This window comes from Pelophylax lessonae, assembly GCF_965119305.1.
Source record: "Pelophylax lessonae genome assembly, chromosome: 5".
Taxonomy (NCBI): Eukaryota; Metazoa; Chordata; class Amphibia; order Anura; family Ranidae; genus Pelophylax; species Pelophylax lessonae.
Genome location: NC_138772.1, coordinates 184,466,707 through 184,489,609, shown reverse-complemented (window position 1 = coordinate 184,489,609; position 22,903 = coordinate 184,466,707). Strand labels below are relative to the sequence as shown.

At 45.4% G+C, this 22,903-nt stretch overlaps 1 protein-coding gene across 3 annotated transcripts in view; it reads left to right on the top strand.

Moving 5' to 3' along the window:
* CUL1 (cullin 1) overlaps nucleotides 1–22,903 on the top strand; it is a 171,015-nt gene that overhangs the window by 33,020 nt on the left and 115,092 nt on the right. Inside the window, exon 1 of one of the 3 annotated variants that reach the window (XM_082258154.1) lies at nucleotides 1,075–1,220. The exons of the other annotated variants lie outside the window; for them this stretch is intronic. The gene's annotated coding sequence lies outside the window, so the exon portion shown is untranslated. Of the gene's footprint in view, nucleotides 1–1,074; nucleotides 1,221–22,903 lie in introns of those variants that run through there. 3 annotated transcript variants of the gene reach the window in all.

Sequence of the window (22,903 nt, the reverse complement as noted above, 5' to 3'; positions counted from 1 at the left end):
TTGGGGCCCCTTACACAGCTTTAGGCCTGGGCCCCCCGGGCCTGACCACCAAGTTACATCCTCCTCCTCTGCCTGGGCTTGTGAATGCATTTAATTGAATGCAAGGACACCAGAGGATCCTAGCAACCAATCATTTTGACAGTGGCGGCCAGGGGGAGGCTGGGAGTCGGGAGCCAGTGCAACGGGTGGCACAAGCGAGAGTAGGGACTAGTTGCCAGTGTAGGGGAGGAAAGGAAAAAAGGGGGGGTGTCAACTTGGAGCCTGGGCATCCCTTGGGACTGGGCCCCTCGTGACGCCTGGGCCCCCTACATCTGTATGGGCTGTACCCCCCTGATGGCAGCCCTGTATGTGTGTGTGTGTTATATATATGTGTGTGTGTGTGTTATATATATGTGTGTGTGTGTTATATATATATGTGTGTGTGTTATATATATATATGTGTGTGTTATATATATGTGTGTGTGTTATATATATGTGTGTGTGTGTGTGTTATATATATGTGTGTGTGTGTAATGTTTGGGGGGTTCTAAGTAATTTTCTAACAAAAAATACTGATTTAAAGAAAAAGTTCCAGAAAAGGCCTGGCCTCCAAGTGGTTAATGTGGGCTAGCACAATTGGTGACAGCTGTCACCTTGCTGTCACTTCACTTGGTGTCTCCTGGGACATCTCCTTGCATATTGGCAATGATTATCGATCAATGGGGGGAGGGGGCAGATCTGCCAGCATTCCTCGTCCAGCCTTCCTCTGCTAGTTATCATGTGTCAGAGAGAACACAAATCCCCGTCATCCTCTCCCTCTTATTTCCTATCACTGTGTACATTGGACAGCAGGGAGATAATTCCTAGCCCATCGCTATACACATCCACTGGTTGCCGCTCGCTGTGTGCTGTTTCCATAGATCCCGGTAACCCGCCTTCTCTGATTGGCCGCCGCGTTTATCTAGGCTCGAACACTATACACGGACGTCACTTGCTACTATTTGCATAGACACGCCTCCCCGGGCTTGCCCGATAGAATACCGGTTTCGGAATGGTGACGTCCGCTACGTGCGCTCATTCGTCAGCGGCAGAGGAAGAGGCGTGTCGGTTGGCCGGAAGTCCTGGCTGCTCTACTCTGCGCGCTGACTGGTTGACTAGCTCGGGAGAAAGGAGGGATTTCCGGTTGACAGTGCCCGGCTCTCCCTGGGGGTTCTGTCTCCTGCGCTGCCGCTGAGACTCAGGTGAGGGGAGGAGGGGAAGGTGGCTACGTGAGCTGGGCACGGGGGGGGGGTAGAGGCGGGCCCGGATAGTGCTGGGAGCGGGCAGTGTAATGTGTGTGTTATTCCGGTACCGAGCCGGTGTCTGTTATACGTTCATCACACCTCATAGGAGGATGGCAGATGTCAGTCCAGCCATCACACCTCAGGGACACATTACTGCTGGTGTGTGCTGAGTCAGCTGGGGTCAGGTCTCATGTATAGGACTGTGTGTGTGAGGATCACATTGTATCAGTCGTCATTCTCTTATATAAGAATGATAGGATAGTGCTGAGGAGGATGGGGGGTATGGGAGAGGACTCTGATCAGGGCCACACTCTACTGACTATACAATCTGATTGGAGGTATGGGAGAGGACTCTGATCAGGGCCATACACTATCAGTCACACTCTACTGACTATACAATCTGATTGGAGGTATGGGAGAAGACTCTGATCAGGGCCATACACTATCAGTCACACTCTACTGACTATACAATCTGATTGGAGGTATGGGAGAGGACTCTGATCAGGGCCATACACTATCAGTCACACTCTACTGACTATACAATCTGATTGGAGGTATGGGAGAGGGCTCTGATCAGGGCCATACACTATCAGTCATACTCTACTGACTATACAATCTGATTGGGGGTATGGGAGAGGACTCTGATCAGGGCCACACACTATCAGTCACACTCTACTGACTATACAATCTGATTGGCGGTATGGGAGAGGACTCTGATCAGGGCCACACACTATCAGTCACACTCTACTGACTATACAATCTGATTGGAGGTATGGGAGAGGGCTCTGATCAGGGCCATACACTATCAGTCACACTCTACTGACTATACAATCTGATTGGAGGTATGGGAGAGGGCTCTGATCAGGGCCATACACTATCAGTCACACTCTACTGACTATACAATCTGATTGGAGGTATGGGAGAGGACTCTGATCAGGGCCATACACTATCAGTCACACTCTACTGACTATACAATCTGATTGGAGGCATGGGAGAGGACTGATCAGGGCCATACACTATCAGTCATACTCTACTGACTATACAATCTGATTGGACACTCTGTGCTCCTTATAGTATGTCAGCCTCAGCTTTGTCATTCTTTAAACTTTTTATTTCCAGGAGATCGGCAATCGCAGCGCTCGTGTTTGTCCCCCGCACACTTATTAATAAGACTATACAAACTTTAGATCTGCCAACAACTAAGGTCCATGTGATTGGATAGAAACAGATTGGACTGTATGGGTTTATCCTCATATTGGTGACTATAAGTCGACTGTAGATGGATCAGAATTCAGCTGGTTCAGCATTGACCGGCCACATTTTGATCCATCTATGGGCAGGCTGGTTGTACTTTCTTGATGGTCTTCTGTACAACAAGCTTGTTGTGTTTTTTTTTTTTTTCACTCGATTAGTGCCACCGGCTGTAACCAACAATACTGATCATTGTCTTCTGATGGCCGGTAACTCCTTCCGCTGTCAGAATACAGTGATTCCATGGAAAAGATAGTAGGATACCCCCATCAACACCGAGAACAACGAATGAAAAATAGATTGGAAGGGGGGGGGGGAGGGTGGGACTTTACATGAGGCACACGGTGGGATTTGCCGTGCGCCTCCATCCCTAATTCAATTAGAAATAAAGGTTGGGACTTTGCATGAGAGACCTGACAGTACAAGGCTGGCAGGGCAAAAATACCACATTTATTAATACCTGCAAAAAATGTATAAACATGATAAATAAGGTACAGACATAATATGTCATTTGTATGAGACTGGAGTGGTAAAAAGGGATAAATAACCCCCAAAGCAGCTTCAAAGAAACCAGCAAGGCAATTTGACGATAGTAAAAAGGTAATTGAATAAAATCATAACAGACTGACGTGTTTCGTGGACTAAATTCGCCACTTCTTGAAGAGTAGGTGTATGATCCATGTCTATAAACAAATGAATGCGTATAATGAAAAATAGATGGACTTTAGTGGCACAACAAAGCCTTACAAAACAATTTTCTTTTTAAAAAAAAAACGGAATTTTTGTAAAATCTTACCTGTAAAATTCCTTTCTCTGAGTCCTCCGACAGTCGCCGCCACCTCTAAGTCATCACTATTGGGTATTGACTTCCGCTCCGCAGGAGTAGCTAGGCATAAGAATTAGTAAAAAGAACAAAAGCATTTGCATAGACACACCCATGGGGGCTGTCCCACTGGTCAATACCCCCTCTGCAGTGACCACTCCCAACTCAGTTTCTTTCTGCCTAGCGTCAGGAGTAGTTAGGCTTTCCCTGTGCTGGGGCTACAGTCTCAGCCTTCTAATCTTTTTATTTGATTTCTTTTGGAAAATGTCAGTTTTTTTCTTTCTTATACTAGCTGTTTATTTTGTCAGCTTTAGTTTTAGTCGACTCTTCAGATGAAGATGGTTTCATGCGGAGCTGGGAATCGGACTGATCGCTCCCTGGTTCTCCAGGGCAGAGGGTCAGATGGACCCCCAGCCCGACATCGAGTGTTCAGCCATGGTTCATCCTGGCATTATCAACGACCCATCCCTGCTCGCAGCAGGGATGCAGCTGTGAGGTGGCTACCTCACTGGACACATCTGCGATACTGCGGTGTAATGTCCTTGGTAAACGGCATTCCCTGTCAGATGAGGACAGCGGTTTTCCGTTCTGAGAGGCACCCCACGCCATCTGGTACAGGTAAGTACTTCTGTGTGGGGCCTCTGTCTGGGGTGGCAGTCCTGTGTTGCTGTGTGTCCCCCATGTCTGTGCCCGTGTGGGGCTCCCTATTGCGATCGCTGTGGGGGTCTTCTCTATACATGCGGTGCTGTGTATCTGTGTGGGGGCCCCTTCCCCTGTGTCACTTCGGTGTGTGTTAGGGGGTGCAGACTTTGTGTGTGTGGCGGCCGCAGCGGGGAAAAACTGCGCGGTCTGCCATCTTTAATTTGGGCAAGCATGTTGGCTTCACTGTGGGCTGATTTACATGCTGTTTTGGCGCCATCCGACGCCATCTTGCGTACTATAAATAAAATAAATAGTACTTTATTATTACTACTACCTAATAATACTACTATTTTTTTTTTTTTTAACTAAACTATCGTTCTGTAAGTCTATGTTGTGCTACCAAAGTTCATCTAATTTTTATTCGTTGTTCCATGTAATTCAGGATGAGGCACAGTTTATCTTAAAGTGGAGATAAACGGAGTTCCACCTCCCCTTCCAAAAATTTAAAAGTCAGCAGCTACACATACTGTATCTGCTGACTTTTAATATTAGAACACTTACCTGTCCTGGAGTCCATCGGCTGTCGGGTGCCGCCGCCGCCGCCATTGTCAGTAAGGGAACCCGGCAGTGAAGCCTTGCAACTTCACGGTCGGGTCCCTACTGCGCTTGCACGAAGCGTGCTGCAGGTTCCTATTGGCTCGGCGGCGGGGGATGGAGGAGGGGATCAAACATCCGAGGGACGGTGCCGTATCCCAGAAGTAGGGAAGTATACCTGTCAAAACAGGTACCTTTTCCCTCCCTCCCCCCTGAAAGGTGCCAAATGTGGCACCGGAGGGGGGGGGAAACAAATGAGCGGAAGTTCCACTTTTGGGTGGAACTCCCCTTTAAGTCTCCACAGTGCCATTCTGTGGTGACACTCAATCTATTTAATTACCCCTGACTCACTGAGTGTGTGGATGGGGGAATCAAATCCTTTTTTTGTTTTTTTTTGTTTTTTCAGAATGCTGGCTGGACAAAAAAAAATGCATCATCCAGTCAATTTAAATCACAAGTAAAAAGGCTTGATTTAAATCAACTCGATTTAAATGATAATTTTTAAAGAGCAACTGTCATCTCTGTCCCGCAGCGGCTCCTCCTCTAACCCGTTGTTGACTCACCAACCGTTCTATTCAATTTAAAGGGACGGCTGGTGATGAGGCAGTGACGCAACATGGTGAGGGACGTGGATGCCCGCTAATTGTAAGGACCTCATTCTTGCTGGTAGTTAGTGTGAAATTGTGTGAATGCATCAATGCAGTGCATGTTATCCTCCACTTGCAGAGCTTGGATTCATTGAATGAGTTTACCAAAAATGTAAATATTGCAGAATATACAGCCTCATGCTACATAACTAAGCTCCATTTCATGCTGAAAAAACTACTTTATTAATGTAGCTTAAATAGAAAATATCTTTAGATTGATTTTTTTTACTCCAAAAGCATTTTATTAAAATTTGATAAAAATGAAAAAAATCTGATTACAGTAAAAATACATTGATTTTTTTTTTTTGAATTGACCTCCTTGGTGGTCTGATTATGTCAGATTTTTTTTGCTAAAAGCGGTACATTGTTTTGCATGGAAATCTGTTCTTTTATATTGTAGGCCTGTGATTCTTAGGAATAACTCACCTAAATCTGTCCAAACGAGAGTCTAGTAGACATCCCAGGTATGATAAAGTTTGAAATACGAAATCATAAATTCATTGTTTTCGAAGTGGAGATATTTCATTATGAGGGAGAATCTGTACTCTGACATGACCGTGCCAAAGAATGGAGTGGCAAGTAATGTAATGGTTGTCCAATACCACTTCTGCAGGGGTTTCCCCACCACTCCCAGGCCCAGAAATTTCCAAATGCCATCTTTGGTCGTTGGTTCCCACTTTCTGCTTCTTGGAAACTTCCGGTGCAGAGTAGCTAATTGTTGGTCTTTGTACCAGGTTTGTCTCGGTAACTATTTTTTCAATAACCTCATCGGTCAGAAATAATTGTAGGTATGCCAAGGGGTTGTCATGGTCAACGCTAACTTTTGGCACTTTTCCACTGCAAGTACCGGCTAGTACCGGCTTGGCTCTACTCGGCCCTGCTTGGCCCGGTTTGCTTTTCCACTGCGGTACCGCATGGTATAGTGTCGGAACGGTTCGGTACGGTACGGTATAGGTTTGCTTTTCCACTAAAGTAGTACTAAAGTTAAGTGGGTGGGATAACAACGGGGTGGGTGTGATTCTCTGACCAATCAGTGGCTAGTAGTGACTGCATGCAAAGGATTGTGGGATATGGTACCAGTTTGGTACCTGTTGGAACCACAATCGAGTAGGTACTGTTTTTTTTCAGAGCCGTACCGTACCGTACCGTTCGGTTCCATGCAGTGGAAAAGCAAACCTATACCGTACCGAACCGTTCCGACCCTATACCATGCGGTACCGCAGTGGAAAAGCACAAAAGCGTGCCGAGCCGGTACGGTTCTATGCAGTGGAAAAGCGCCATTTCATGCCAGGTAAATGGGAATCCAGGGGGTGCTGCCTGATCCGTACCGCAGTCAATAGAGCACCAAGTTTGCGCATCACTGAGCTCAGTCGCAGAATCGACACTGTCGTCCCTTTGAGTACCTGATGACGAATTTTCCCACAAATCTTTCCGATTCACCGTCGTTGTTTTCCAGTTCGTCCAAAAGCGCTTTTGAGCTAAAAGAACACTCCATGGACGTCATCAATTTTCCAGGCACAAAGTACCGCAAAAAGTACAGGCAGGGCACTGGAAAAGCCATTAGGTGAAAAGCTGTGGTGAAATGGCATGAAACAAAGTTGTAATCTAACAGATTACACTGTATTATGTAATTTGATTTATTTTTTTGAATCTCCCACCGGTTCCAACCCCCTGCATCGCGGCGCTCGCAGGGAAGGGAGCCGGAAGAAGCACACAGCTGGGGAGGACAGTGCGGGACGGCAGTGGAAGGTAAGTTTGATTTGTGGGGTAATCCCTAGTGTGGCTCAGGGTTACCGCTTTTGGCACTGTATATTAAACCCGAGCCACACTCGGGAATACCACTAGAGAGGTTTAAAAAAAACAAAAAAACTATGGCCTGCCCTAAAGTGTTACCCCAAAGCTTATTCCTGATATGTGGCTGCTGTACCATGTACCTGTATGGAACTGTATCCTGTTCTTTGTATTGCTTCCTTTATGTGAACTGTCTGGTGTTCCTGCCAGTTCCTCTGCTTTCTTGATAAAAATTGACCAAACTAACCGGAAAAGCACACCATGGTCAGTTTTCTAGCTTTGCTGGGAACTCGGCCAATGATCAGACATGTGTTGACACCCCTCCTGCACAGCCATTTACTGGGAAGTTCAGTACGTTCTCTCTGTTCTAAGCTCTTATGCCGCTGAGAACAGAGGGAATGTACTCGCTTATAAAAAAGTGAGAAAAGGTATTTATAATGTATTTTTTATATCTATACAAAAATATTTTGCCTTTCATTTCTATTATAAACGTAATGCGTTGTTTAAGGCTCGGTTCACACTAGGTCGCTCCGACTTCGGGGGCGACCTGTGAAGTCGTGTGCTCCGCGACTTTGGCACGACTTGCACGGACTTCATAAAATGAATGTCTATGCAAGTCGCCTCCAGGTCGCCCCGAAGTAGTAGAAGACCCTTTTTCTAAGTCGGAGCGACTTGTGTCGCTCCTATTAGAACGGCTCCTGTACCGCACAATGGGAGCGTAACGGACCGCAACTTGTCAGGCTGACCAGTCGCGGTCCAAGTCGGACTAGTGTGAATGCGGTCTTAAAGGTGATTGTTTACATTAACTTTAAATGTGATTATACAATCAGATTGTAGCGTGTATAGCCACCCATATATCATTATGGTCATTCATTGTATTTAAAGTGATCAAATCCAATAAGCATTTTATTTTAGGCTCCATTCACACTTGAGCAGAGTGACTTTCAGGCTTTTTTTATTTGAGAGTTTTTGCTCATTTTTGGAAGTGTATTACAAGCATTTCAGAAGCTTATTATAGCTTCAGGCTTTTTTGTTTAGCCAACATAAAGCACCAGAGGAAGGAGAGGGGGAGAAAATAAGGGTTAGGGTTCTGCTGTTTGAGCAGAAAATGCGCAATAAAACGCTCGTAGAATGCTCAAGTCACGCAATTTCAGGTGTTTCTGTTGAAGTCTATGAGCTCAAAAGCGCTTGTAATCTGCCAAAGAGGAAAAAAAACTTCTTGTACTTTTTCTGAGCATAAGGCGTTTTGCATCAGGTGACGGAATGCTCAGGTGTGAACAGGGGCCATTGAACTGAATAGGATTTGGCTTGATGAGCATTTTAGAGCTTCAAGCAGAAAATCGCTCAGATGTGAACAGGGCCTTATTGAGGTTCTGGCTAGGTGACCAACCATGGTGGAATTATGTCAGTCATTTCTGATCGATTGAATGTCGAGGAATCAGTGGTAATACAGAGCAGTTTGATCTCTGGTGCCCATCCTAGCAGTGGAGTCTCAATGTAACCATCTCCTGCCCGCTGTAATGTATAGTGAAGTGACTGCTGCGGAGTGGTTCTATTGATGTGGGACAATGTCATATGACATCATCCTACTGTCACCGTGCTTGCGCCCCTGGGACACGGCGCATCCCCGATCTTGGTAAAGAGCCAGTGATGCGTCTCTTTACCCATGTGATCAGCTGTGTCCAATCACAGCTGATCACATGTAAACAAGGAAATGCCGGTTATCTGCTTTTCTCTCCTCAAACTGACAGCATGTGAGGTGAGGAGAGCCGATCAGCGGTATTTCCTCACAGGGGAGACCTGCACTGATAATCAGGGCACTGATTAACCATGCAGCCCCAACAGTGCAAATCGGTGCTGCCTTTCAGTGCCTGCTCATCAGTGTCGCCTATCTGTGCCTCCTCAGCAGTGCACATCAGTGAAAGTGGAAGTAAACTCTTCTATCGTTTTCAGCCAAGGAAGCTGCCATCCTGACCTCTGTTTAATCTCCAACTGCCATGATGCTGCATAGGTAATCAGTTATGATACCAGCTGTTGGATGGTTTCACAGTTTGGTTTAGAGCACAAGTAAATGTGACAGTTAGAAATTCCAGGAATGTTTTAAAAAATGTTAAATCTATGGATTTTCTTTCACTTTAAAGCGGAGTTCCAGCCATTCACTCACCTGTCCAACGGTCCAGCAATGCGGCCGCCCGAAGCCTCGATCCTCTCCCTCGGCGCCGGCATCACTGCTGTGGGCACCCGGCTGTGACAGTTTGCGGCTTCACAGCCGGGTACCCACTGCGCATGCGCGAGTCGCGCTGCGCGCCGCGATTGGCCGGCAATCTTCTGGGACCTCTGACGTGTCCCAGAAGATTGCAGGGAGGGAGGGGGAGAGGAGAACTTCCGTTCAGGGCGCCGCGGAAGAAGTAGCAGGGACCTGTCAAAACTAGGTACCCGCTCCCCCCCCCAAAAAAATGACATACCAAATGTAGCATGTCAGGGGGTCAGGACTCCCTAAAGCGGAAGTTCCACTTTTGGGTGGAACTCCTCTTTAACCTGGTGGAGGGCCCAACGTGTAGAAAGATGATCCGCACACCAGTAGTTGCTCTTAAAAAATCTTCATCTTGATTCAGGAACCACAGAACACAACCGCTGATAAGATCAGTTGGAGTGCCCAAGGTACATTTACATAACGTATATATTATTTATTTTTTATTCTTTTTGAATTCTGTAGCACTTTACAGTAAACGCAATGACCCTGAGGCAGCAATTAGCGGAGCTTACAGTTGGTCTCCAATATATGATGGTGGAAGAACAAATGAAGTGTCGCTTGTGTAGTGTCACTCTTGGACTGGAAAGTGACAGTTGGGTGACGGATGTTTGTTTCCTGCTATTATTAGGAGGCAGTTAGTTTGTTAAGGCCCCTTTCACACTTGTGAGACCTGAAAGTCGTGCAAATTTTCTTTGATTTTGATGCGACTTTGACTGGATTTGAAGCAATCAATACCTGTGTAATCTTGAGGTCTATGGACCTCAAGTCTCATCAAACTCGGCCTAAAGTAGTGCAGGGAAGACTTTAAAGCCACTGCGATGAAGTTGCACAGATATGAATGGTACGACTTGTCATGTGACTTTTCAGTCTCAAGTCACAGGACAAGTCGCACAAATGTGAAAGGGCCTAAAGCAGAACTTGGGGGTTTATTTAAAATTTTTAGAAGATTTGTATCAAAAGAGATTTTCAAATTGTCTTCTAAAAAATGTTTTCCTCTGTCTTCTAGCAGTTTTAGAATAGTGTACACTTCCTTAGATATAGGCACACTGTAATGTACACCCTGGCTCATTCTCAGAATTTTAAGATGCTAGGAATGTAGCTGGGTGATGTGGACAATGTACTTTGTAGGTCTTGCATCAGAAGCAGATACTTATTGGGAGGAGATCAGTGACATGAGACCTGGAAGCTGCGGCAGAGAACATCAGTGTCAAAAGAATGAACTGCGAGGAATGTCTTTGTTCTGTCATAGCTGGAGTCAAACACGGCAACTAAGTACAGTTCCACTTTAAAAGTGCAATGGAGATTATATATGAAGGGTTGATGTTTTATACTCTACAGTTTTCTATGGGTAAAATTGCAATATATAAAACTGTTCTGTGCAAATTCTTCACTCGATTTTGCTAGATTTTGACCGAGATAAATGTAAGCAAGTGAAATGTTTATAAAGGTTCTGGTATATCCAAGTTATGGTATAACTTGTACTTAGTCACATTCAACTGGTCCTCCCCTGTGATGTTGAAGACATTTTGCCACTTTTCAATTAAAGCGGAACATTGCCTATAACAACTTGATAAAAAAACAATTTGTTCTTTAGCAAGGAACATGCGTTCCACATTTATATTTATGCTACCATAATAAGTATGTACTGTAAATTGCCTCCAGTATTGCTCCTGTTTCTTCTTGCTGGAGGCTGCTATTTTGCTGAAGCCCAAAGCCCCTGAACAGCAGTAAATCATAAAGCGGAACTAAACACCTTGATTTAACAGTTTTAAAAATGTTACATTCCTGGAATGCCGGGATTGCTAACTGTCACATTTTCTTGTGCCCTCAACCAAACTGTCAAGCCATCAAATGACTGGTGTCATTTACTTTTCACATGTGCAGCACCATAGCAGTTGCAGATCAAACAGAAGCACCTTCCTTGGCTGTGAAGGATAGGAGGGTTTCTTTACACTGTCAGCAGATCGGCCTCTAGAAAATCAGCAGTGCCTAAGAATTGAGAGCAACTGAGCATGTGCAGAGCAGGGTGAGACAGTGTATTACTGGATTTTAAATAGTATAGGCACTTATTTTTAATGTTTTACATGGATATACATGCAAAAGGGACCAACCTGAAGTGATCTAGCAGGATTTGATTTTCAAGTTCCACTTTAATCACTTGCCACCAAATCATGTACCTGGTGCGTCATTTGACTGCAAGTGGTTGTACCCCGGTACCATTTTTTAGAATCGACGATCGGCTCTCTAGTAATGGCAACCAGAGCGGCTAACTAGCCACTCGGTTGCAATTACAAGCGGCTGGAGGGGACGTCCTCTTGCCACCTTACGCTGCTCTCCCTTCCCACTTGGAGACCCAAGCTACTACGAGGTGCATCCGCCCCCTAGTCAGAGACCTATACAAAGACTGAATTGGCTTTGATCAGGTCTCCACTATGGTAATCCGGAAGTGATGGCCTGACATCCGTTCCAGTTTACCTGGATGTCAACAGCCATTTCTTGAAAATCGAAAGTATTCAAAAACGCCAGTCTTGGCTGTTTGAATGATTTCACTTGCAAAGGAGGGATTTGTGGTCGTATTGGCCCCAGGTGCCTCCATAAGGGCTCTTTCACATGGCCGCTCCGCTTGTCCGAAAATCATCCTATTTTTTTGCGGATGATTTGCGGACATAATGTAAGTGAATGGCACTGCGGATGTCAGCGGAATACCATCCGCTGACATCCGATTTTCTTCCTTTCAGTTCTGTTCCGTTTTTTGGAACGGAACAGAACCCTATTTTTTCATACGTTCAAAAAACGTAAAGGAAGGAAAATCGGATGTCAGCGGTGTCATCCGCTGACATCCGCAATCCCCATAGACTTACATTATGTCCGCATATCATCCGCAAACGGATGGGATGATATGCGGGCATACGGAGCGGATGACATAAATGTCATCCGCTCCGTGAAAAAAAAAAAGTCCCGCAGCGGACAAAAGCAGTGGAGCAGCCGTCTGAAAGACCCCTAAAGAGTACCTGTCACATGCCTAATGCTGTTACAAGGATGTTTACGTTCCTTGTGACAGCAAAAAAAAAAGTGATCAACATAAAAAAAAATTAAGTGTAAAAATAAATAATAAAAAATATATGATAAAATTTGAAGTGCCCCTGTTTCCTCCCCCCCATCATGCTCGCACGCAAAGGCGAACATGTGCGTCAATCTCACACGTGCAGTATCGCTGTTAACATCGGCTCATGGCCAGTAATTCTAGCACTAGACCTCCTCTGAATATATGAAAAGGTAACCTGTAAAGGCTTTTCAAGCATCACCTATGGATAGTAAAATTTGCACCATTTGTCACCATCACGTGGGCATGTGCAATTTGAAAGCGTGACATGTTTGGTATCTGTTTACTTGGCATGACATCTTTTATATTTTGCAAAAAAATAGTGTTATGTATTTTTTTTGCATTCAAATTTAAAAGTGTATTTTGTTTCCCAAAAATTGCGTTTAAAAAATAGCAAAACCCACCAATTTATTCTCTAGGGCCTCTGCTATAAAAAATATATAATGTTTGGGTGTTCTAAGTAACTTTTTAGCAAAAAAAAAAAAAAAAAAAAAGATTTTTACAAGGAAACAAAAAGTGCCAGAAAATTCTTGGTCTTCTAGTAGTTAAAGTAAAAATATAGGCAACAGTTTTTTATTTTTTTTTCCATATTGGATAGAATAATGCAGGGTTATGACCCCTGTCAGATTTTTTTATTTTTTTTTTCACCATCCGAGTCTCATTATGAAGATTTCCCTTGACTTCCTGTCCCATAGCCAAACAGGAAACGAGAGGAAATCAATGCAAATTAGGGGAATTTTTTGGGGATCCCCAGGTCACCAGAACTAGTGTTCCCATTGGAAGATTTCCCCGCTATTACTTTTCTCAAGACAACCCAAAATTGGGAATTTTCTTTTACTTTTACTTTAAATTATAATTGTAGACAGGACAAATAGAGAGTGTGAATCTTCTTTATGGGGGCACAGACAGCAATAAAATCTGACGAGTACTAATCCCTCTCACCTATATCCAAAACTAAAAAAAAAAACCTTGCTGTTCTCAAAAGTAAGTTTCTTTATAAAAGTGCAACTGAACCCAAGAAAAAAAATTTTTTAGCAGGTTGTTAGTCTTGGATTGGGTGGATTCATATGTTTTTTTTATTTAGGATTTTTTTTTTTAATTTCTACCTTGGGCCCCAGCAACACACTTTCTGCCTTAAGAGGACTATGCGTAATCACTGTTCGGTATCATCAGGAACATTAAAGTGGAGTGCCACCCATTTTTGTGTTTATTAAAAGTCAGCAGCTACAAAAAGTGTATCCGCTGACTTTTAATACACACGCTCACCTTTCCTATGATCCAGCGCTGTGGCCGGGGGGAGCCTCTGTTCTCTCCCTCTTCTTCTTCCCGCGGCACCAGCATGACTAGTGTGGGCACCCGGCTGCGATCGCTTGCGGTTTCACAGCTGGGTGCGCAAGTTGCCTGTCCTGAGTGGACAGGCAATTTTCTGGGACCTGTGACGTGTCCCAGAAGATTGCAGGGAGTGAGAGGGAGAGGAAAACTTCTACTTGAGCTGCTACCTCCCCCCCCCCCCCCCCCCAAAAAAAAATGACATGCCAAATGCGGCATTTTGGGGTCACTTTTGGGAACTGTGCTTTAAACTATACTTAAAAACAGGACCCAGCCCAGGACATTTTGGCTACTCCAATAATGTCCAAATTCAAAGGGGTACTGACTCGCCTAAAAATGTATCAGGTGGTGTCCTTAGGGACTAAAAAGCTATGCACAATAGCAAATGGGGACCTTTTGGAGCCACAATGGGACAAACAGGAGGGTGTGGGGTGACTGCTGATTTTCTGCACTGTATGTGGAGTTGCCCTATTGTCTCCTCTTTCTGGTCAGCTGTAAATCTATTTCTACTGCACTTGGTCACCCTAAAAATTGTCTTCTGGGGATTTTTGGTAACCTTCACTGGTCTTAATATGACAAACGTCTGCTGTGTATTTTCTACTTTTATGCTAAACTCATTTTATGTCCTGGAAGAGTGGTTCACAACTTACTTTTGAAACTTGTAGACCCTGGTTAATGGTAATCTCCTGTTTATATAAATTAACTTTTAGGCCTCTTTCACACGGCCGCTCCGTGTGAAAGCTCCGCTGCGGGACTTTTTTTTTTTCACGGAGCGGATGACATTTGTGTCATCCGCTCCGTGTGCCCGCATATCATCCCATCCGTTTGCGGATGATATGCGGACATAATGTAAGTCTATGGGGATTGCGGATGTCAGCGGATGACACCGCTGACATCCGATTTTCCTTCCTTTCCGTTTTTTGAAGGGAGGAAAAATAGGGTTCTGTTCCGTTCCAAAAAACGGAACAGAACTGAAAGGAGGAAAATCGGATGTCAGCGGATGGTATTCCGCTGACATCCGCAATGCCATAGACTTACATTATGTCCGCAAATCATCCGCAAAAAAATAGGATGATTTGCGGACACACGGAGCGGCCGCGTGAAAGAGCACTTAAGCTTAGGAAAAAAACCTTAAAATTTTTGTTAGGGTATGGAGTCGATGGACTGCAAATCCTTTTATCACAGCCTCTTTGGATCTGGGAGTGTAATACCAATACTACTGTTTTTTTTTTTTTGCTTTGTGATACACCTAATGTTTGCTGACTGCAGTATCCCTATAGAGCTGCATGTTGCCCTTTTTCTATGTATTAATGTCTAAGCCTAATAGACATTAGCTGGTTTTCTTTCTGTACATGACAAAATTTAATAAAAATATCTTTGAAAAATAAAATAGGACGAATAGCAGTCTTACCCACAAAAATCTTTATTCATACATAAATAGAAAACACAGAATGGCCTCCAAATCCATCTTCGGAATAGCAGGCTTGTCCCCCTACGGCACAATGTGTGTTAGGACTATAGAACAACCCACTCTCTCCTCCTGCATTGTCAATCTGTCACTTTGGCTTTGATGGAGACTACTGTAGGTGTATATTTACCACATTAGTCTACTGTTGTCACCATTAGAAAACCTGCTCTGAGTAATGGTGGGTAGCAATTGCTGGAGTACATGTAAGTTGGGAAAATGTAAAACAAATTTTATATGGAAAAAAAAAAAAAAAAGGTAATTGTTTCGCATAGTGGCTTTTTTTTGGACAGGATTACAGCCCCACCCTTAAATAGCTTGTAAGCCTATTCTAAGCTAAACTCCTTTCACCCAGATGCCCATTTATTTATTTCTTATGGTGGCAGCAACCTACAGTGTGGAAATCTTGTCAGATGCTGCCCATGCAGTAACTTTTTATTGACTTGTGCGGGACTAATGGTATAGGTATGGTCTGTTGAGGGACCTGAATCCAACAGTACAGGTATGGTCTACTCAGGTCTATGGAAAGTTGCTGCACAAGCATGGGCAGCATAGGTCAGAATTTCTACTTAGAGGCTGTAAACAGAGCAGCAGGCTGCTTTCCCTGAAATTAGGAAACTTGTTGGAGGAGGCTATGGTTTTAGTTTAGTAATTGTAGTGTGTGGGCTGGGGATTTTGTAGGCTAAAGTGAACCTGTACCTTAGGCCCCATTCACACCTCGACTCTAACCCCTTACCCTAATTAAAAAAAAAAAAAAAACTATAAAAAATAATAAATTAATAATAATAATAGCTGATGGAAAAGCTAGAACACCTAGCAACAAATAATGCAACAGATGATAGTTTTCTCTATTGATAAAGAAAAAAGACTAGAGCTCAAAAGCGCTGTATAAAAATGCGCAAATCTTGAATAAAGACACGTCAAAATTGCGCATAAAAATGTGCAAAAGAAAAACGGAAACCGCTCAGGTGTGACTGCAAACTGCACATTATGTGAAACTTGCCTGCAAACGAAGCCCTCGTCGCCGCTGAAGGCCGCATCCATCTTCGCCTGTCTTCCTTCTGGGTGTGCGGATTCCGACTACGTGACTAGCCGGAGCTGAGTGACGTCACTCCTGCACGTGCGTAGGGATGCCGCCGGTCACCACACAGGGCTCTAAAGAGACGGCACAGGTAGCCATTCCTTCAGACTGCATGCGCCGATGGCGTCATCGATGGCATATACAGTAAACCTCTTCTAAAATGGTGTAAGTTTAGGAAATATTTACAGTACCTATAGGTAAGCCTTATTATAGGCTTACCTATAGGTACAAACAATCCATGGAAGTTTACTTCCTCTGTAATGTTTAATAAAACATATTTTTAAAAGTTTAATACTTTGAGATTTTTTTTGTTGTAAATATCACAGCGACCAGGAATTGGGTCCCGGCGCCTGGGCTTCCACCATCCCATTTACCGCTTGCAGTGGCACCAGTCATGAGCAATTCCTTGGGCAGCTGCCCACTTCACTCCCCACCTCTCCACCAATCTCGTCTCTCCTTTGATGGGTATCGCATGCCTGCGTTGGGTGGGGGAGTGATGATTGGGCAGCCTGTCAGCCTCTCCCCTTCTCCATTGGCCAGAGCTTCCTGCCCCCTTTTGACCCTCCTCTAATCACGATTGGCTGGCTAGGAAAACGGCGAGGACGGTGCACGGAGGAGCCGACAGTGAGCCCTGACTCTGCCTGATGGCAGAGAGTGACCTGGCCGAGCCCTGCAGGGCAGGCAATCTGAAGTGGGGCCCCGGGAGCTGGCTGAACTCTACTTCTCAGGTGAGAGGAGACACCCCTGGGGCCCCACCAACAGGAACAGATCAGGGGGGACAATGTTTGAGATGGGGGGGGGGGGGACTGTGTAGGAGGAGTTTATGAAGAGAAAGATGGGGGGGGGGGGACACCATGTGTGAGGAATGTATGACACTAAACACAATTTCCTTGCAATAGGTGTTTCCTATCTGACGTGCAATTTTAGGAAAGCCAGCATAGAGACCCTTATATCAGTGTCACTTTTATCAGCAACCTCCTTTAGAGATCAATGGTTGGCCATCTCTGGCCGAAAAGAAAGCCCTGTAAGTTAAAAAAAAAAAAAAAAAAGCTGGCTGCTACAGGTTTTAAACTTTTTTTGAGTGGTTTTGGTTTGACATCAGTTTGTGAAACTTCTGAGCTTATTCAGAATTCATTGACAGGTGCTTTTGACTTGCTGTTTGACCATATGACCAGCTGTTTACCTCTATTTGAAATGCTGTGTACGTCCATTTGACCTGCATTTAAATTGCTGTCTACATCCATCTGACCTGCATTTAACCTCCTGTCCACTGTGTACATCCATCTGACCGGCTGTGGTTTTTTTTTTTTTTTTTTTTTTTTTTTTTTTTTTTTTTTAACACAGCCTAGGTGCATAGACGGTCCCAAAATCCTAGAAGCACCTTTTTGAGCTTCCATGAAAAATATATTACTCATAAATGATGCATCTAATTTCCTAACCACCGATCAAGTTTTTTTAGAGGCCCTGTAGCACCAGAACAGTGGAAACACCCACAGAATGACCCAGTTTTGGAAGGCAAACAATCCAAGGTATTTTCTGAAAGCCATAATGAGCCTTTTGAAAATGTAATTTTTGTTCCCCAATTTTCTTGACTACCTATCACACATTTGGTGCCCCTGGAGCATGAAGACCATGGAAACTCTGGTCATAAAATGACCACGTTTTGGAAAGCAAACACCCCAAGGTCATTTCTAAGAGGCACAGGGAGTCTATTAAGGACCTACATTTTTTTTTTTTTTTGCCACAAGGTTCTGAAAAATGCTGAAATAAAATGAAAATGAATTTTTTTTTTTTTTTGTCAATTAAATTTTTTCAAATACAGCATGGACATATTTAGAATTACAACCCAATACACATTCTACTCCACTTTCCGAGTATGGCGATGCCACGTGTGAGACTTTTCAATGTTTGGATTGATTATATACTGGACATTGTATATCGCTCAAATCAACCAATTGAATTCACCTATAGCACTCCCAGTTCCTATAAGCCAAGCAAGCCTAGCCTCACTGACCAGGAAGTATAGGAGACTAAAGAAAGGAAGAATAAAAGAGGGTATGTGGTTCCAGGAGTGCAGTTGTCCGCAGGGGATGGCTGGAACCGGTGTCTCGCAAAAGCATAGTCAGTCAGATGTGCAGACAGTTCAGGCACAGGTCGCGACATGGTCAGGAAACAGGCAAAGGATTGGTCCAGGAACAACAGGGAGAAATGATATCAATAAACAGGCCAGTGTTGGTACAGGAGGCAGACAGATGCAACCCTGCACTGGTGTGGCATTGATCAGGAACACTGTGTTGTTGGCAGCAGTGGTCTGGTGGCAATGGGGCTTGTGTAGTGGTAATCAGGAACACTGTTGCTTTCTTACACTGGACAGGTGACTTCTGGGGGCTTGTGTGGCAGCAATCGGGAACACTTGTGCGGACTTACACTGGTCTGGTGACCAGTGGCAGCTGGTGAAGTTTTAAGATGGGGGGGGGGGGGGGCGCAAGACTCCGCCCTTCCATTTTGACCCCTCCCATTTCTCAGAAGCCCCACCCCTTATAGACTCCACTCATTTTGTCCCCTGTATTTTGCTTGCGTGAACCAATTCTCCCAATATATCCCATTATTAAGAGGTCCATCAGTACTAGTATATCCCATAATGGGGAACAGGGGCCCTATTATGGGATATACTGTGAGAGACATCCTATTATGGGATACATGGACTGAGAGTGGCACAAACCCCACTGTACAGACCTCCCCCAGCACAAACCCCACACAAACAACTCAAGCACAAACCCCACAGTACAGGCCCTCTAGCATAAACCCCACAGTACAGGCCCCTAGCACAAACCCCACAGTACATGCCCCCTTCAATATAGTGACCAGTATAAATGCCCCCTTTCAATGTAGTGACCAGCATACATGTCCCCAATGCAGTGACCAGTATACATGTCCCCAATGCAGAGCTATGCGTGCGTGCCTCCAGTGCAGTGACCACCAGTGTACATGTCCCCAATGCAGAGCTATGCGTGCGTGCCTCCAGTGCAGTGACCACCAGTACACATGTCCCCAATGCAGAGCTATGCGTGCGTGCCTCCAGTGCAGTGACCACCAGTGTACATGTCCCCAATGCAGAGCTATGCGTGCGTGCCTCCAGTGCAGTGACCACCAGCATACATGTCCCCAATGCAGAGCTATGCGTGCATGCCTCCAGTGCAGTGACCACCAGTGTACATGTCCCCAATGCAGAGCTATGCGTGCGTGCCTCCAGTGCAGTGACCACCAGCATACATGTCCCCAATGCAGAGCTATGCGTGCGTGCCTCCAGTGCAGTGACCACCAGTGTACATGTCCCCAATGCAGAGCTATGCGTGCATGCCTCCAGTGCGGTGACCACCAGCATACATGTCCCCAATGCAGAGCTATGCGTGCATGCCTCCAGTGCGGTGACCACCAGTGTACATGTCCCCAATGCAGAGCTATGCGTGCATGCCTCCAGTGCGGTGACCACCAGTGTACATGTCCCCAATGCAGAGCTATGCGTGCATGCCTCCAGTGCGGTGACCACCAGTGTACATGTCCCCAATGCAGAGCTATGCGTGCATGCCTCCAGTGCGGTGACCACCAGTGTACATGTCCCCAATGCAGAGCTATGCGTGCATGCCTCCAGTGCGGTGACCACCAGTGTACATGTCCCCAATGCAGAGCTATGCGTGCATGCCTCCAGTGCAGTGACCACCTGTGTACATGTCCCCAATGCAGAGCTATGCGTGCGTGCCTCCAGTGACCACCAGTGTACATGTCCCCAATGCAGAGCTATGCGTGCATGCCTCCAGTGACCACCAGTGTACATGTCCCCAATGCAGAGCTATGCATGCGTGCCTCCAGTGACCACCAGTGTACATGTCCCCAATGCAGAGCTATGCGTGTGTGCCTCCAATGACCATCAGTGTACATGTCCCCAATGCAGAGCTATGCGTGCGTGCTTCCAGTGCAGTGACCACCAGTGTACATGTCCCCAATGCAGAGCTATGCGTGCGTGCCTCCAGTGCAGTGACCACCAGTGTACATGTCCCCAATGCAGAGCTATGCGTGTGTGCCTACAGTGCAGCCAGTGACCACCAGTATACATGTCCCCAATGCAGAGCTATGCGTGCGTGCCCGACTGAGAGCAGTGCACTTACCTGTGAGTCACTGCGGCTTCTCCCTCTCCTCTTCTTCGTTCGGCGGGAAGGTGAGCGGCGCCAGCTTCTTCTCCGGACTGGACTCCTCTTCGGCGGCGGGAAGCTGACCGGGCGGTGACGGTGAGTGACTGATGCACGCACCGGCACCGCCCCCATTGCGACGTCAGCGGGGTCACAATCGGATGTCCTGGATGATGATTGGTCCAGGCTGGAGACTGGACCAATCACAGCCAGGATATAACGAAAGTGGGGGTGTCCTAGCGCAATGACCTGCGCCCAGGTTACGCCCCCAGAAGGCAGCCAATCGGCACCTCTTCTGGGTCGTAAACCCCCCCCCCCCCCCCCCATAGCCACCACAGGCCGGCGAACACGGTTTTTTTTTTTTTTAACTTTATTGTTCTTTTTGTAATTTTTTTTTTTTTTCCTTTTCTTTTTTTTTTAAGGGGGGCGGCGCCCTGGCGCCCCCTATGCACAGGCCGCCACTGCTGGTGACACTGGGACTGTTATGGCGACACATAGATCAGAGACACCAATGCTGGCTTACACTGGTGTGGTTCTGATAAACATTTGCTAGCATACACTGACCTGGTGACAGTGGGACTTGTGGGTACTGCTGTGGCGCTGGTCGGGGACTCGTTTACTGCTGTGGCGCTGGTCGGGGACTCGGTTATCACTTTGCCACTGGTCGGGGACTCGGTTATCACTTTGCCACTGGTCGGGGACTCGGTTACTTCCGTGGCGCTGGTGATAGGGATTTTTTTTTTTTTTTTGTACACAATAATTGCGTATTATAATGATGATTACCGTATAAACAATCTTTTTAACTGTCGCGAATGGCTTTCATTCAGGATGAATTGCTTAGCATTGGGATTGCTGGGATTGGCTACAGCTATCACACACACGGTACAGGGCCGATGTAAGTAGACCTGTGCCATGTGATTTACGTTACCAATCAAAGATTACAATAGTAAGCAATGGCATTCTTAATGAAAGCCATTATTTACTACCGGACATGTGATCACTGCGGCCTGATTTGGTGGACACTGTGGTCACGGATCGCACCGCTGCATGCCTGGCTTCTGGGAGGATGTACAGCATGCTTTTGGGTCATAATTTAAAAAGGGACAGTATATCATTTTTGAAAAGTAGGACTTTTATGATTGATTTTTTTTTTTTTTTATACTATTGTGACTAGTGTTTTGTGTTTTTTTTTTGTTTTTTTTTTTTTTTTTGTTTTTTTTAAGTATATATTAGTTTTTTTTTTTTTAAGGCCCCGTTCACACAGGGGCGATCCGACTTCCCGGGGCGACCTCCGAGGTCGCGGTGCGAGCAGCGCGCCGCGACCTCGGAGCGGCCGGCACGGACTTCATAACATTGAAGTCTATGACGGTCGCTCCGGGTCGCCCCAAAGATGCTCCGGACCCTTTTTCTAAGTCGGAGCGACTTGTGTCGCTCCTATTAGAACGGGTCCGCAGCTTCCCTATGGAAGGCGACATACGGCGACCTGTGAGGCGACCAGGTCGCCCCAGTGTGGACGGGGACTAACACTAGAGAGCACTTCGCTTAATTTTTGTTTTGCTTGGTTGATTTCTGGCAGACCAACCAGGTTATTTTATGTTCTTCAGAGCCTTTAATTGGATAAAACATGGGAAAATGTGCATGTAGTGCAAAAAATGTACTGCATGATTTTATTTATTTTTACCTTGTACTGTTTAAGGGAGACCTGTCATAAGAGAAATATGTAGGCTACCATCATGGGTCTCCTCTTCTAAAAAATGCTAGCTGTCTGATGAACCTTGTCTTCAGTACTTTCTATAGCTGGCCACAGATAGATCAAAATTTAATTCGATGTATGGGCAGTCTGGTTGTACTGAAGACTTTTTTTGTTCCCCTTCGATCACTGCCGGTGGCTAATGCCCCAAGCAGTGCTCATTGTATTCTGATGGCTGGAAAACCTCCCGCTGTCAGAATACAATAGCTGCACAGTCAGCATTGATGGGGGTTGGAGGAAAGAAAATTGCATAATACATGGCCTGCTTATGTCACTGACTAGAAAAATGTTTTTTTTTTTTTTTGGCCAGCTATACACCAAACCGGAGCAGTTGGGTGGAAAATTCTCTGCCAAACAACAACTGCCCCTAGTCATATGCCATCACTGTCCTGGTATTCTGACAGCCACAGAAGCAGCAGCTGTCCGAGTACAGTAGTTGGCAGGGGAGGTTCCTGTCTATTATGTTTAGAATAGACGGATCTATTCATTTTCTCTCATTCTGCTCACAAGGATAAACAAGAAGATCTCTCTGTGTGCCTTTCCTGCACCCATTTATTTATTTTGTTTTCTAAGAATTAAACAAAGCACAGCAAGAAGCAGGTTGACATCCACCATGGTGGTTGTGGCAAACACTAATTATACTGTGACAGCAAGACAAGTACTTTCATGATAATCACAGCAATCTCATGATCGGCAATAACTAAGGGTTGTCAACATGAATTGG